We start from the raw sequence: 17,347 nt of genomic DNA, 5'->3' as shown, positions 1-17,347 counted from the left end.
TTCAGCATTCCTGGCCAGTTTCCAGATAAATTCCTATTGGGTTTCCTCACTTTTAGTAATATATGCATAGTTCTAACCACATTGTGGATAATTCTCAGAGTTGAGATTTTCCTTCTTTCATGTTTGCGAAGGTTTCGTCTCCTCAACAATTCCTATACTATAATGTTTGGTATAGCCTTATAGTATAGTTTTAGTCCTTTCTTAAATTCTTCTCCCAACCACAACATAATCACCTCTCTTAGATTAAGGCATTCTAAATTCAAACTTGTAAAAGAACAAAAAAAGGACCAAGTCCTGTTACCAGTAGTTGATCTTAAGAACACATGAGCTAGTGTCTCCTGAGATGGATTCACAACACCAGTATCTATATGGTTCTTTAATACCCTATCTTCTCACTCTATCATCCACTAATATTTTAAATATCCAAAGTCTCCACATAAAAAAGACCATCTTGAAAGGTAAACCTGTAATCCACATCCACTTGTAAATCTTGCTGGGATTTTGTATATGTTTGATGTACTACCAAAATAATTTAACTATAAAAAACCCATTTGTATTCAATACACAGTATGGTTTGTCCATATCCCCATCCTCTAATGGTTGTTTAATAGTATTCATGATATGTTTTACCACCTCAATAGGAAGAACATTTCCTAAAATCTCTGCATCCCACTCTCTCTTCTTTGTTAGATATATGACTCATATATAAGTCATACCATTAAAATTATCTTCAATAACAGTGTAAAGATCCCCTAAGCCTATCAAATTGTCATGCCATAGAAATGTTGATCCATTTTTTGTATTTCACCAAATTTAGTGCTCAAATAAGTCTCTAGTTTGTAGCATCTTCTTCAACACTTGAGATCCATAGCAGGCTGGTTTCCATATCACTAAATTATAGTTAATCTTCCTACAATATTTATTATTCATGTATGGACTCTACATGTATTGAATAGCTAGAAAGTTCCATCATAACTTACATAATAGTGCTATTGAGATATCTTAAATAGTCTAAAGCCTAGATTTCCCTCTTCTTTAAGTAGGCATAAGTTACTCCACTTAGTCTAGTGCCTATCTTCCCCTCCAATATATCTACTCTAGAATAATTGTGCCATCATCTATTGAATTTGGTTTAACACATTGATATAAGGATTCATCATTGATAAAAAGTGAATAGAAATACTCTGAATATTATGCTTGATCCAAATTATCCTTCCCTTATAAGATAGTAATTTGCCTTTCCATGCCTGTAGTCTAGAGATTATCCTTTTAATCATCTGTTTGTAATAGATTTTATGCTCTATCTTATAAAAGATAGGACAATCTAGACAAGTAAAAGGAAATTATTTCCTTCATATACCAGTTTCCATCTTTGTTGTTACAACATCCTCTCCTAATACACTATGGTGCATATATATAACACTTTTATCCATATTAACTTTCTATCTAGACATATTTTCATATATTTCCAATGTGCCAATCACTATTCTCATTATTCTAGATTTTACTTTATACAAGATTATCATGTCATTAACAAAGGCAAAATGATTTAGTGTAGGACCTTCTCTTGGCATCCCAAATCGTTGAACTCTTTTTTCTTCATCAAATAATTAAGATCTCTAGACATTACATCAGATACTATAATTAAAAAGTAGGAGAAAAGGGTCCCTTGATTTAGACCTCTTGAGGAACTTAAAAAACCTTTAGGATGTTAATTCAATAAAATTGAGTACAAGTTATATCCCACTAGACTATACACCATATCAATAATTCTCTCACTAAAACCTATGTTCCTTAATACTTTCATTAAGAATAGTCATTCCACCCTATCATAAGCTTTCATCATGTCTAATTTAATCACCAAATTTGCAGGTTTACCTCATCCTTATTTCAGTAATAATTTCCTACATAAGTAAGACATTCTCTGTTATGCTTCTTCCTTGTACAAAATTAGCCTACTCAGTAGATATAATCCTAGGAAGTACTATTTTTATTCTCTCATGAATTATACTTGAGAAAATTTTATTCATAAAATTACTCAGGGATATAGGGCGTAAAATGAAAGAGTATTTATTATTGCTTTTTTGGTAATAGAATTAGATTTGCATGAGCCATAAATCTAGAATGTTCTGCACCACAGAAAAAGATTTCACCATATTATACACATCATCCCATATTATATCCTATGTATCTGGTTAAAAGTCTCCTGTCATACCATTCGTACTTTTAGCACTGTTCCTATTTAATCCCATGACAACCCTCTAAACTTTATTATTTGTTGGCATTTGATGTGATTCATCAGTCTCTTCACTGTTGATTCTAGAAGGTAATTCATCCAGTATGTCAAAATTAACATTATTAGGCTATTTCTTAAGCTGCTCTTTGTAGAACTCCAGTTCAGCCTCTGCAATCTCATCTTGTTGCTCTAGCCAGTATCCTTCATCATTTTGTATCCTATTCACTTTCAATTTTCTTGTATCCCATTGAATACAGTATGGAAGAATTTGTATTCCTTTCCCCATCCCTAAACCATTTCATTCCTTTGTTTTGTTTCCAAAACTCTTCTCCATATTCACTTTCAATATTCTATGTCTCCCATTGAATACAGTATGGAAGAATTTTGTATTCCTTTCCCCATCCCTAAACTATTTCATTACTTCTTTTTGTTTCCAAAACTCTTTTTCCCTATGGCGATATTCATTTAATCTTGCAGACACTTGAAGGATTCACTTCAAATTGGATTTCATGAGCTTTTATTACTTCATCTAATGTTTCTATTTTATGAAAAATATTACCAAATATTACTTTGCTCCACTAAGTGAGGGCTTTCTTAAGTTTCTTCATCTTAAAATGACATATGTAAAAGGATTTCCACAAAAGCCAGTCTAGTCTACCAATGTTACCTGACTACCTCTATAAATGATTTTTCTTTTAGCCAGAAGTTCAAAAATCTAAAGCACTTATTCACATTTTCATTACTATTTTTTAGAGAGATAAGTAAAGGTGCATGATTCGAGCCACTTCTCACTAAGTATTCCACTTTCATCACTAGGTAGATAATTTGCATTAAAGCATTACAAAGCACTCTATCCAGTCTCTTAAAGATACACTTTTCATCAGTTCTTCCATTCTACCATGTGTATTTGCTCCTTTTGAATCTTATATCTATAAAATCATACACATTTATGCGATGGTTGAAATCTATTGCCTTTGCCTCCGTAACTGGCAAACCCCCTAATTTTTCTTCCTCATTAGAGATTAAAATTAAAGTCTCCTCCTATTAACCAAAGGGTTTGAAAGTCCTTAGACAATCATACAGTGATTCCCACAGTTGTAGTATTTCCCCTTGAGTACATTTAGCATAACAAGTGTAATATTAACCTTCAACTCAAGCTTGACATTGATTAACAACTTAAGGGTAAGTTGTTGTTCCTTATCCCTTAAGATGTCAATTTCCAAAATTTCATCTACAAAGGCCCAAATCTTCACATCTATATTAGCTACTTCATGTTTTAACTCTTGTTTTCTTCTGTAGACTTCTAGTTCTTGTCTATGTTAGAATGGCTCCATCAATCCCATAAAGTACAAATGATACCTCTTCTACATATCAACTAGTCTAATGAAAGCTTTTTGAGTGTTCAATGACCTAATATTCCATATCAATGAATTCATTAGACTTTATCATTTTTAGCAGTTGTACTCCTTGTTTGTCTTAAATTTTCTTGAGTTGAAGAATTTTCTCCAGTTCCTTTATTCTTCTTCTTGGAATGGCTATATCTAATTTTATAAATCTATTTAGGAGATAAATCTCCATTCCTATCCACCTTATTATTATTGTTCTCCAAATCATTATTATCATTATATTCCTCTGTGTGCACAGCTAGGGGTAGCACCTCATTGCTATCCACTTTTGATACTATTAAAGTACCATATTTCTTTTTGTCACCTTGTTCCTTAATCTTCTATATTTGAAAATTTCTACCTTTTTCTCATTTATAATATGCTACTCTTTTGCTTGAATATTCTGGTCCTTTGCCTTATTTCTACTTTTCTCACTTAGTGTTAATTCTTTCTCATTTTGTTTTTTCTTCAGCTATGACTTTGCATGCTCCTTTCCCTCTTTGCTTTTAGGTGAATTTTGTATTGCTTTACCAAAATATTAGATCACCCATTCTTTTGTATTTTCCTTGGATAATGTGTCTTATTCTCTTATTCACTATTTTGTACTGCTTTCTCATCATTCTTGAGAACATCAAAAGGATTCTCATCATTATATTCAATTTCTCCTTGAATGTGTCCATATTTGTCCTTCTTTTACTTATTACTCATTCTGTTCATCTATTCCTACTTGTATTGCTTGTTTCTAACAATACAATAACTTGATAGAAATTTTCTTTGATCGGCTACAATCTTAGTGGCTAAGATTCCTTTCTTCCTATTTCACATTATACTCACACTCTTGCTTTGATTCAAATAATTTAGGGTGAATAGTCCAGTGACGCTCCTCATCATGCCCTCCTAAATAATACTCCTAGCAATATTTCAGCATGTAATCATATTAAAACTTTATCCATTTCGACTTGATCTCCCTAGTTATATCATCTTCCTTATTAATCCTCACCATTTTTGGTAATTTTTCTATAAAAATTTTGTACAACTAGGTCTCGTCTGATTCCTAGTAGTCATATCTATTATGAGTGGTTTTCCTACTGCTGATGAAATTGAAAAAATTATCTATTTAAAAAAATAGTGTTAAATCAGACTATGAAATCCACGGTACCCCAATTGTTACATCAACTTCAAACCATGGATCCCATTTGAGCATTCCATCTGCTAATACATTTCTTTTGACTTAGGCTGTTGTAGAAAGTGTCTTCACTTAGTCCTTCAAATTGGTAATCCTGAATAGAATATGTCTTGCATCCAAAACACCCAAAGTCCATTCATTCTTGATTCCACATTGACCCGGAATAGTTTTCCTCAATTTTTTAATATTCAGTTTTCCATACAAAAACTTTCCTACAATCACATATTATAGATTCTCCCAAATGATGAACAAGTTGACTTCTAATTTCTTCCAAGTGATATTAAATTCATGACTATAAAATTTGGTGGTACAATAGGTACTGGTGAGGTAAGTGATTTAGGTTTCAAGAATATTGGCATATTGATTTTGTTTTGTAGGCATTATTATGTTTAGATTATTAGGTTTAGGGTTGTTCTTCTATGGTAGGAGAGAAAATTCCTCCGGAGGAATAGTCCCACTAGCGGAGGTTACGACTATGTTGACTGGTGTCAATACTAGGTTTCACTTTCTAGGGTTTAGGGTTTTGAGAGATTTTTTTCTCGTATAACTAGTCAACTACTCATCCATTCAACTATAATGTGGAGCTAAATAGGAAAGTCAACTATATTATTTCTAAGTTGTCATCCATCAGAAAGGATAAAACTGTTGGCGCCTAATTTTAATGTTTAACAACTTTGCAGGATTCAGGTACATTGTGATATAAAAGGAAGAAGTATCAATCATATTATGAGATATTCATCAAGGCTACCTCAATGAAAAGTAATCAATAATAGTCGTGAATATATCAATTTAGAATTCCTCAAGTCAAGCATATCAATCAGTAGCTTGTATCATAGGAAACAAGAACTTCTCAGATTTCAAGAATAGATATTTAAAGAGAAAGGATTGCAGGTCAAAAGAAATTAAGAGGCCATATTTATGGTTCAACCTTATTCCTGAAAAGAGGATATTTTACATCTCATTTTCATAAATCAAATATCTTAGGTTGCCTTATAGTTATTTAAAGGCATGGAAGATTAAGCGAGAGTCATACATCTTGTCTCAACCTTATCTAACCCCTTGTTCTACTTTTATTAAATATTGTAATCTCTATAAGTTTGTTGTGTAACAAAAAAGTAAAGAGAGAAAATAATATAATTGGCCAGACATTGTATCAAAAATAGAGAAAAGAAAAGGTAGTATGAGTATAAGCCAAAAAGTTAAGTTCAAATCTTGTATTACCCTTATTCACCAAAAGAGTTAGTAGAATCTGTTGCAATCCAATGAGACTAAAATAAGACATATTCTGGATCGTAATCAATATAAAAAAATATCAATATAAAATATTTGGTGTCATTTTATATTTAAGCACTTCCAATTCAAAGATTACTTTGCTTCTTCAATACTATTCATACAATTGACTCACTATTATAGTAAGTCGATTGAAAAAAAAAAACATCCTCTCTTGCACTTGCAACTTTCACGTTGGTTGTAAGAGAAACTCATCAAGGGTGTGCTTCTAGAGTATGATTAGAATTTGTAGAACCATCAACTACACAGAGTAGTTTACTAGTACATATTGGTGTTAAGACTCCTTTATGATTTTTCATATCCAATTTAGATAGAATGTTCTATGCTCTTAAATTTACTATCATCACTCTCAAATCAATAGCTTTCTACTATCAAATAAATAAATATAAGACTATACATCAATTATTGTGAAAACCACAGAGTACACATTATGACTTTCAAATAATCTAAAATAAAGATTAAACTAAAATAATACATTATCAATAGAATTATTGCATATAACATTATATCAAATTTATACAACCAACCTTGATAGAGATGAGAAAAAATAGACATCATGACAATCACTTTTTGAATTTGTTTCATTTTTAAATCCATTATTGATGATATGTTGTACTAATCATCATCCCTTCACGTGCAACAAGAATTCATTCAATTTCATTTATGACAAGCAATTGATTTTCCTCATGAAGTTTTTTCCAAAAAAATATTGAGAGTTATTTCAATTTTTATAACTCTTCTTTTTAGTTTGTTCCATCTTTTTGGATTATTAGAGTGCATGCCATTCAAATTCTATATTAAAGTACAGATTATTCAGATTCTATGTCATAAAATCCTCATTGACTTATCTCTATTCCATCAAGAATCATACACTAAAATAGGACATATAATTTCAAATGGACAATATCTTTAGGAACAAATTTTAGCAATAAGAAAAGCTACAATCTAAAATCAATATTGATGTAAGAACTCTTATGATCCTTTTGAGTTTTCTAAGTATTTTTTAGTTTTGCTCATTTTTATAGTTTTTATACATTATTTGTGACTTGTGAGGATGAGTGGCTTGAATTCCTAGATTAGATAGATTTTAGATGAGCTTTTCAGTTTGAAGATTTGAAAGTTATTTTGATTAAAGTTAACATTTTAGGTTAATAAGCTTCAATTTGCATTTGGACAGTTTTATTAGATAAGAAAGATGATTTTTAACTTATTTGGGTGATTGGTAATGATCCCAAGGTGTTTAAGAGTGATTTGAGCTTTTGATTGAGTTTTTGAGTTTTAAAAAAGTTAATTTTGATTATAACCAAGTTTTTATCAAGATGACCTCAGATCAGTAATTTGTTGATTCTAACTGGTCAAAAATATAATTTTTAATCAATATGCATGTTTGATTTACTTTGTGGGTTTCAAATGAATTTCAAAGGTCTATTCAAAAAAATTGTGAAGTTGGGTATTGTTGGTTTTTGTTGATATCTGGTGCTTGTTCACCTTTCTTTGACTTAAGTAAAGGATCGACTATGTTCGTGAAGAAAGATTTAATTTTCCTTCTCATCACGGGACCCTTATCGCGTTACTAAAGGGAGTAGAGTTAAGGTCAATAACATTGTTCTTCATGTTTGCGAGTGAGGATGCATTTGTAAGGTCGGATCTAGATTGATCTGTCGTGTTTGTATCACTACATCCCATATAGAGAATGAACTATTTGGACAAATTTTTTTTCAATCTTGACTTCAAAAACTCAATTTTAGGAGTTTGAAAATTCAATTGTGGATGATTTCAATAGGATTTTACTTGATCTCTTTGTGTGAAATGATTCTAACCTTCTAATTATGTTTTTTTTACTATTCTATAATCTAACTAGTATTTGAATTGGGAAATTTGGGAATTTTTACTTAAAGTGAGAATAATTCTTTGATTTTGGGACTGATTAACAGTCTATTTTAGCTGATTTTGATGTGAGAATTTCTCAAATTATGGGTAAATCTATTTTAAAAGAAATTTTTAGATTTGACACTCTGGCTTGGGATTGACTTTTTGACTTATTTTTTGAGCCAAATTTTTATATGGCAATATGAGTGTCTGCAAAGTCTTGCACTTATGTAAATTATATATTTAACCAGAATGAGATTTTTTGAAGGCATTGCAGAAGGTCAAAATTATAACTTGACATTTTCATGCTTTTTTTAGCGCAGCATGAGATTTTCTAGACTTTTTATTAAGTGTTGTGTTGGTAATTGCTAATTTTTGTCACAGCCTAATTTCTCAAGTCGTGGTGACGTCTACCTTATCTCCCCTCCCCCCGTAGGCAAGCCAAACCATAGTCCGGATTAATAGGTAACGGGCTAATAGGCAAAAATCAGAAAAAGTCGCTTATAATGATAGCAATAGTAATAGGAAGTAACAAACAGAAAGTAAAGTTGTCTTATATACTAAAACGAGGGAAGAAAAAGGACCAAATACACAAAAAAATCCCTACCAAGACCTGGCAAGGTCGGTACTAGAGCCACTACTAAAATATACCCAGGGTACTAGACATAATCAAAAATATACCCAATATACACATGCAATCTCGAGTACAAAAGACTAAACCAGAGTAGATAGAGGAGGATCAGCCCCGGACGATAGTAAGCTCACCCTGTTACAAATTAGTACTGAAAGGTAGGAATCACGTCAATGTCGGCTGCTACTATTGCATCAGGAAAAAGATACAGAAGTGTAGTATGAGTACCAAAGTAACGGGTACTCAATAGGTATCATCGACCAACTGAGCTCAATATAGGAAAGGTATAATTATAATGCAAGGATGTAATCTAAGTCAACAGTAAAAAAGGACAGAAAGGTAAACAACTGCCAAGCTATGCCAATAAGATAAAGGAATAAATGTAAGCGATAAAGAAAATAAATTACACAGTAATTAAAGACAAATCAAACATAAACTAACTGGGCATCCATAAGCCCGCTAGGTACACAAATATAACCTAACTAGCCCCCTATAAGCCCGCTAGACATACTGAAGAAGACAATTAACCCAACCGTATCCCCATAAGCTGGTGGGACACATAAGTAGCAATTAAAGAAAATAAACGTAAATAATTTGTAACTGAGTCATTCCCAAGATATCATGATAGTCATCCAGATGTGCACCGGACTTGAACCGACACCAATGGATAGTAACGACAGGCCACAAGGCTTGAATCGGTAGTGATGGATAATAACAAGAGGACACGTGCTAAATGCGAATCGGACATAGTGGGTAATAACGATAGGCCACATATATAATATACACTAGAACTCATAATCAGATGCCAAACTCAAACCGAAACTCAAAGGAACCATGATCATAATCGAATGCTGGACTTGAACCGAAATGCAAAGAAACCACAACCATAATCAGACGCCGAACTCGAACCCGAACTCAAAGTAACCATGCCAACTATAATACAAAAGTCCATACCATACCATAACAATGTCAACATGGTACAAAAATTTACAGTTAATGACAGAAATAAAGTATATATTGAACCTGAACAAAAGCTAAAATACAACTAATTACCATAGCATTGTCTTTATTTAAAAGGGGCAAATTCAAGGTTTTTCAATTTAATTCCACATCCTAAAGTGATAGACGTTATATTATATAGAAAGACAAATATCAATATTTACTATAACGGAGTCCTAATCCGGATAAATAAGGCATGTTATAGATATCAAATGGTACGCAACTACAAAGATTTATCCAAAACTAGCATAATAGTACACAGTTTCAGTAAAAGCTCAATCTAAAAGTAGGCTAGGCCTAGCCTACATGGGCGCCAAAGCTAAAATATCTTTTCGCGAAGCCTCCAAATAGTGCCACTAAAACTTGAGCTTGAATAAATTGATATGGTATGAAATTTCCTCCTTGATGCAATCAAGCGTGAGTGAAAATTGATGGCAAAACTTCCTTTGTTTTAAAAATAATTATACTAACGGAATGTTCTTGTTTCTTTTAAAACTGTGAATGTTAGAATGAAATGTGCATTTATATATACAAATGCACATATTCCTTAATGCTTATTCTTAGCATGACATGTCACCATATTAACTAATGTAATGACGCCTTAAGTGGTGTCCTTCCATGCGGAGGGTGTGTGGAAACACCACCCCCACTCGGATATTGCATAAATTCATGATAAAATAAATATAATATTTTAAATATGTCATAATTAATAGAAAAATATTTCTATAAAACCTCTATTATATATTAATAATATTTTAACATTTATAGATTTACTATCTCCGCTTAAAATGTTAATAGACTATAAAAGCTACTATAAAGTAATATAAATATATCAGAACTCAAGAACTTTTATACAAGTAAAAAATATTTTAGAAGGGTAGTAAATTATTTCTACCAAATGTCAAATTAAATTAAATTATCCACAATATATTTAGATATAACTAAAATTCTCAAATGAACTGCCTGGAAATCGAACTATCAGTCCTAACAAGTCATAAATAACTTGGGGCAATTATAGAAAAGCTATGCATATCGAAAACGTGTTAAAATAAAGAAAATGACTGTAAGGGTCATCACAATTTTATAGCATTTATATTTGTTTAGATGATATATTTTCTCCCATATTTGTGGTATTCACTTATATTTCATCATAGTTCACATAAATAATATTTGATGAATTAAATGAATTTTCTTTAAAAACCTAAGGAAAGGATCTGAAGGTACTTAAATATGGTTTTGAGATATGACAACTTTTTTTTGGAATATTCTCCTCTGGCCTATTGATAGAATCCGAATAAAATGATGATATTATATTCTTTTATGGCCTACTAGCCGGATTTGATTCCCATAGGTCATGACCAACCTATAGAGATGGTGTGTGTATTATTACAGTAGTCAACGTATCATTATCACCTCATATGCATTGCATTGCACGATCTACATAGATATTGTATGCGGCTTATTGAGGAAGGCCAGGTAGATAGGTCGGAACCACATCAGGAAACTCTCGAACCACAGGAACGGAGTCAAGCAATAGACTCCCAACACTGACATCCGGAACATAAGCATGAAATAAATCACAACCCCTCGATATTAGTCCCCTAGACAAAATGTAAAAATAATCCCCATCGACACGCAACTAACAGAACCCTGCCACACAATCGGGGTATGCCAGGCAAGGCTAAAGTAACATCTTAGAAAAATAATCCAAGAGCTCATGACAATGAGATAACCAATTCATGCCTGGAACCACATCGAAATCTACTATTTCTAGGACAATGAGATCAACCTTAGTACCAAACTCCCAAACGATCACCAAACATGATCTATATACTCGATCCACTACTAAAAAAATCACCCAGAGGGATAGACATATGTAATGAAACCCAACCGTAAAGCAAAATAAGCAAAAATATATGAAAATGTGAATCGGTATTACTCAAAGCAGAAGCTAGCTGATGGAATACAGAAATCATACCTGTGATCACAACATCTGAAGCCTCAGTCTCAAATCTACCTGGTACATCATACAAATGACACTGTCCACTACTAGAGTGGGTGCCTATCCGGCCACCTCTAGAACCCTGTAAACCATCCCCATGACTCTGCGCATCACCCCTACCTAATGGCTGCACTAACCTGATCGGTAGTGTATTCAAAACTGAAGGCTCAATCATCCTACGTTAAGGACACACATGAGGGAAGTGACCAACAACCTCGCAATCATAACATGCCCCAAGCACCCTACTCTATCTAGAAGTTCCGACGGATACGAAATAATTACCCCGACTCGACGATCTTGACTGAACACCCTTCTGCGGTTGTTTGCTGTTCTGACTACTAGAACCAATATAACTGGGCTGACCTCTCACCTTTAGGTCGACCTCGACCCCAAATCAAAACTTTAAAAGTAAACTCAGGGTCCCAATCTCTAGCTCTCGAACCTCGCATCCTAGCCATCTGTGTAAAGAGTGAACCAATAAAGGTTACAACTAACTTAGGTATAACGCATGAAAATGGATCAAGAAAATGAGATTGTTCTCTAAAAATGCTCTAAAGCCTCCCTAAGATAAGATACAGATGTCTCTGTACATATCCGCGAGACTCTACTAAACATTGGCTCTAGTACCAATAGTATTGGTAAAACGTAGGCTCTAATATCAAGTTGTCACGGCATGATTTTTCAAGTCATGATGGCACCTACCTTATCTCCCAGTATGCTAGCCAAACTATAGCCTGGAATAATAAGTAACGCGCTAATAGGCAGAAAATAGAAAAGGTCGCTTATAATGATAGCAATAGTAATAACAAGTAACAAATAGAAAGTAAACCTATCTCATATACTAAAATGAGGAAAGAAAAATAACCAAATACACAAAAAAATCCCTCCCAAGACCTGGTAAGGTCGGTACTAGAGCCACTACAAAAATATACCCAGAGTACTAGAAAAAATCCAAAATATACCCAATATACACAAGCAATCTCGAGTACAAAAAACTAAACCAGAGTTGATAGAGGAGGATCATCCTCAAACGACAGTAAGCTCACCCCACTCCGAATCAATACTGGAAGGTAGGAATCACGTCAATGTCGGCTGTTACTATTCAGATCTGTATCAGGAAAAAGATGTAGAAGTGTCATATGAATACCAAAGCAACGGGTACTTAGTAGGCATCATCGGCCAACTGAGCTCAATACAAAAAAGGTATAACTACAATGCAAGGATGTAATCTAAGTAAAGGGACAGAAATGTAAACAACTACCAAGCTACGCCAATGAGATAAAAGAATAAATGTAAGCAATACAGAAAATAAATAACATAGTAATTACAGACAAATCAAACATAACTAACTGGACCCCCATAAGCCCGCTAGGCACACAAACATAACCTAACTAGCCTCTCATAAGCCCGCTAGGCACACTGAATAAGACAATTAACTAAATTGTACCCCATAAGCTGATGGGACACACAAATAGCAATTAAAAAAATAAACATAAAAAATTTGTAACAGCCATTCCTAAGAAATCATGATAGTTATCCAGATGTGCACTGGACTTGAACCGGCACTAATGGCTAGTAACAGGAGGCTAGATACCAAACTAGAACCGGTAGTGATGGATAATAATAAGAGGGACACATGCTGGATTCAAACCGAACATAGTGGGTAATAACGATAGGCCACATATATAATATACACCAGAACTCATCATCAGATCTTGGTCTCAAATCGAAACTAAAAGGAACCATGATCATAATCAGATATCGGAGTCAAACCGAAACTCAAAGGAACCACAACCATAATCAGACGCTGGACTCGAGCCCAAACTAAAAGTAACCATACCAACGGTAATATTAAAGTCTATACCATTCCATAACAATGTCAACGTGGCACCAAAACTCACAGTCAATGAAAGAAATAAAGTATATATTGAACCTGAATAGAAGCTAAAATACGTCTAATTACCATAGCACTATCTTTATTTAAAAGGGGAAAATTCAAGGTTTTACAATTTAATTCCACGTCCTAAAGTGATAGACGTTATATCATATTAAAGGCAAAATATCAATATTTACTAGAACGGAGTCCTAATTCGGATAAATAAGGCATGTTATGTATATCAAATGGTATGCAACTACAAAGATTTATCCAAAACTAGCATAATAGTACACAGTTTCAATAAATAAACTCAATCTAAAAGTAGGGTAAGCCTAATCTACCTGAACGCCAAAGCTAAAATATCTTTTTGTGAAGCTTCCTAATAGTGCCACTAAAACCCGAGCTTGAATAACGTGATATGGTATGAAATTTCCTCCGTGATGCAATCAAGCATGAGTAAAAATTGATAGCAAAACTTCCTTTGTTTTAAAAATAATTATACGAACAGAATGTTTTGTTTCTTTTAAAACTGTGAATGTTAGGATGAAATTAACATTTATATATAAGAATGTTCATATTCTTTAATGCTTATTCTTAGCATGACATGTCACCATATTAACTAATGTAATGACAACTTAAGTGGTGTCCTTCCATACGGAGGGTGTGTGGCAACACCACCCCCGCTCTTTGTTATATTCGTACTCGGATATTGCATAAATTCATGGTAAAATAAATATAATATTTTGAATATGTCATAACTAATAGAAAATTATTTCTAATAAAACCTCTATTATATAATAATAATATTTTAATATTTGTAGATATACTATTACCACTGAAAATGTAAGTAGGCTATAAAAGCTACTATAAAGTAATATAAATATATCATAACTCAAGAATTTTTACACAAGTTAAAAATATTCTAGAAGGGTGATAAATTATTTCTACCAAATACTAAATTAAATTAAATAATTCACAATATATTTAGATATTACTAAAATTCTCAAACGAACTATCTAGGAACCGAACTACCAGTCCCCTCAAGTCATAAATAACTTTGGGCAATTATAAAAATGCTCTTCATATTATAAAAATGCTCTTCATATCGAAAACATGTTAAAATACAGAAAAAGACCATGAGGGTCATTACAACATCCACTACTAGAAGAACTTTTGTCTGCGAAAGTAAAGAATAAAGACATACCTAAGGACTCAAATAAGTAGGGATACTAGGTGCGCATACCACGCTCGGGAGGAAGACTAGGTAGATTGGTCAGAACTACATCAGGAAAATCTCAAACCACGAGAATGGAGTCAAGCGATAGACTCCCAACACTGACATCCGGAACATAAGCATGAAATGACTCACAACCCCTCGATATTAGTCACCTAGACGAAATGTAAAAATAATCTCCATCGACACGCGACTAACAAAACCTTGCCACACAATCGGGGTATGCCTAAAACCACATCAAAATCTGCCATATCTATGACAATGAGATCAACCTAAGTACCAAACTCCCAAACGATCACCAAACACGATCTATATATCCAATCCACTACTAAAAAAAATCACCCAGAGGGATAGCTATATCTAATGAAACCCAACTGCGAAGCAAAATAAGTAAAAATATATGAAAATATGGAATTGGTATCAATTAATGCAGAAGCTGGCTGATAAAATATAAAAATCATACCTGTGATCACAACATCTGATGCCTCAACCTCAGAACTACCTGATACAGCATACAAATGACCCTGTCCACTACTAGATTGGGTGTCTTCTGACTACCTCTAGAACCCTGTGGACCATCCCCACGACTCTGTATATCACCCTCTACCTAATGGCGACACTGACCTGATGGCAATGCAGTCAAAACTGAAAGCTCAATCATCCTATGTTGAGGGAACGCATGAGGGAAATGACCAACAACCCTGTAATCATAACATGCCTCGAGCACCCTGTTCTATCTAGAAGGTCTGGTGGATTTAAAATGATTACCCCAACTCAACGATCTTGACTTAACACCCTTTTACGGATTGTTGCTGCTCTGACCACTAGAACCTCTAAACTGGACTGACCTCTGACCTCTAGGTCAACCTCGACCCCTAATAGAAACTTTAAAAGCAAACTCAGGGTCCCGATCTCTAGCCTTCGAACCTCGCATCCTAGCTATCTGCATAAAGAGTGAACCAATAAAAATTACAACTAACTTAGGCTTAAGGCATGAAAATGGATCAAGAAAATGAGATTGTTCCCTAAAAATGCTCCGTTGCCTCCCGAAAATAGGATACAGACATTTTTCTGCCGATTCGCGGGACTCTACTAAACATTGGCTCTAGTACCAACATACCAGTGAAACTTAGGCTCTGATACCAAGCTGTCATAGCCTGATTTCTCAAGTCGTGATGGCACCTACCTTATCCCCCAGTAGGCTAGCCAAACTATAGCCCAAAATAATATGTAATGGGCTAATAGGCAAAAATTAGAAAAGATCACTTATAATGATAGCAATAGTAATAACAAGTAACAAACAGAAAGTAAACCTGTCTCATATACTAAAACGAGGAAAAAAAAATAAATGCACAAAAGAATTCCTCCTAAGACCTATAAAGTCAGTACTAGAGCCACTACTAAAATATACCCAGAGTACTAGACAGAATTCAAAATATACCCAATATACATAAGCAGACTCAAGTACAAAAGACTAAACAAGAGTAGATAGAGGAGGATCAGTCTCGGATGACAGTAAGCTCACCCTACTCTAAATCAGTACAGAAAGGTAGGAATCACGTCAATGTCCGTTGCTACTAGTCGGATCTGCATCAGGGAAAAGATGCAAAAGTGTAGTATGAGTACCAAAGCAATGAGTACTCAGTAGGCATCATCGACCGACTAAGCTCAATACAAAAATGGTATAACTACAATGCAAGGATGTAATATAAGTCAATAGTAAAAAGGTATAGAAAGGTAAACAACTGCCAAGCTATGCCAATAAGATAAAGGAATAAATATAAGTGATACAGAAAATAAATAATTCAGCAATTCCAGACAAATTAAACATAACCTAACTGGGCCCCCATAAGCCCGCTAGGCACACAAACATAACCTAATTGGGGGGCCCTAAGCCCGCTAGGCACACTGAATAAGACAATTAACTCAACTGTACCCCCATAAGCCGGTGGACCACACAAATAGCAATTAAAAAAATAAACATAAAAAATTTGTAACAGCCATCCCAAGAAATCATGATAATTATCCAGATGTGCACTGGACTTGAACCGGAACTAATGGATAGTAATGAAGGCTAGATACCGGACTAGAACCGATAGTGATGGATAATAACAAGAGGACACATGCTAGATTCAAACCGGACATCGTGGGTAATAATGATAGGCCACATATATAATATACACTAGAACTCATCATCAGATGTCGAGCTCAAACCGAAACTAAAAAGAACCACGATCATAATCAGATGTTGGAGTCGAACCAAAACTCCAAGGAACCACAACCATAATCAGAAGCTGGACTCAAACCCAAACTAAAGTAACCATACCAACTGTAATATTAAAGTCCATACCATTCTATAACAATGTCAACGTGGCACCAAAATTCCCAATCAATGACAGAAATAAAGTATATATTAAACCTAAACAGAAGCTAAAATACATCTAATTACCATAGAAATGTCTTTATTTAAAAGGGGAAAATTCAAGGATTTGCAATTTAATTCCACACCTTAAAGTGATAGACGTTACATTATATTGAAAGGCAAAATATCTAAATTTACTAGAACAGGGTCTTAATTCGGATAAATAAGGCATGTTATATATATCAAATGGTATGCAACTACAAGTATTTATCCAAAA

The sequence above is a fragment of the Capsicum annuum genome, chromosome 9, assembly GCF_002878395.1.
Source record: "Capsicum annuum cultivar UCD-10X-F1 chromosome 9, UCD10Xv1.1, whole genome shotgun sequence".
NCBI classification, from domain to species: Eukaryota; Viridiplantae; Streptophyta; class Magnoliopsida; order Solanales; family Solanaceae; genus Capsicum; species Capsicum annuum.
This window is presented reverse-complemented; position numbering follows the sequence as displayed.